Source organism: Priapulus caudatus, unplaced genomic scaffold (genome assembly GCF_000485595.1).
Source record: "Priapulus caudatus unplaced genomic scaffold, Priapulus_caudatus-5.0.1 Scaffold560, whole genome shotgun sequence".
Lineage (NCBI taxonomy): Eukaryota > Metazoa > Priapulida > Priapulimorpha > Priapulimorphida > Priapulidae > Priapulus > Priapulus caudatus.
Window position 1 is genome coordinate 112,727 of NW_014577621.1, and position 1,456 is coordinate 114,182.

Consider the following 1,456-nt stretch of genomic DNA (forward strand, 5'->3'; position numbering starts at 1 on the left):
TGTGTGTGATCCGTACTAATAATTAAATTATTGCCTGACAGAATATAGTGTCATCTGAGTGATCCTTTTGATGGTTGGTAAAACTAGTGACATATAGCCTCAAAGGAAGTAATCAAACCCTTATTCATTATTGTAAAATATCTTCAATAATAGATTCAACACTTTCGTTGCACAAACTGAACGCTGTCACTGTTATGCACAATGAACGCTTGGATTTTTCCGTTGGCAATAAATTTGTGTTGTAATTTTGAAATGACAATTGCTTTGTGCGCATCTAGCGAGCGATAAAAACGTCATTTGCTCGAGGCATTTCAATGTTACCCACACGCGTGATATTCTATCGGGATTTTCTATTAATTTTCAAGTAGAATATTTCTTGTGGCTGTCTCAATATATCATGCTCGGAGGCTGCTGGATAAGAAACTGTTTCATAGCAAACAACGTGTCGGTTGTGTAGGGGAAGGAGGAGAGGGGAGGGAGGAGAGAGGGAGAGAGGGGTGATTTACAAGAGCAAACGAAACACAAATAAACAGAAAAAGTAAGAAGACTCGAAGAGGGAACTGGAAGCGCAAGACTCAAGGGCGGGTGGATAGCATGATGGTTGACAGTACATACATACGCACGCACACGCACGCACGCACGCACGCACACACACGCGCGCGCGCGCACGCACGCACGCACGCACGCACACACACGCGCGCGCGCGTACGTCGCTGTATACACACGCTCTCCCCCGACAGCTGAAAACCCGCTCGCACGTCGAACCGCGCCGCGGTAGTGGTTGTGAACAGTTTACATTCGGCGGGAATAGCAAACGCGCTCTTAAGGCCAGGGACACGTCAACACATCGCCAGAGATCGCCAGAGATCGCCAGGGACACGTCAACAGGGATGATGCGCGCACGCGTGTTGCTGCCTGCAGCGCAGCATCCCTGCCTCGCAGCATCCCTGCAGCTAGCAACCCTGCCTCGCAGCATCCCTGTCTCGCAGCATCCCTGTCTCGCAGCATCCCTGCCTCGCAGCATCCCTGCGTCGCAGCATCCCTGCCTCGCAGCATTCCTGCCTCGCAGCATCCCTGCCTCGCAGCATCCCTGCCTCGCAGCATCCCTGCCTCGCAGCATCCCTGCCTCGCAGCATCCCTGCCTCGCAGCATTCCTGCCTCGCAGCATCCCTGCCTCGCAGCATCCCTGCGTCGCAGCATCCCTGCGTCGCAGCATCCCTGCGTCGCAGCATCCCTGACAGACGTGTGTACACATCTCCCCGTCCGTCATCCACGCATCGCCGACGAAGGTTCGGCCGGTAACAAATAAAGGTTCTCTTCTTCTTTCTCGCGCGCGCACTCTCTCTCTCTATATCTCTATATCTCTCTCTCTCAATATCTCTCTCTCTCTCTCTCTCTTCGCTCTCTTCGACCGAGCAGCCCCGTCTTACTTATAAACACGCTTACACGTACGTCT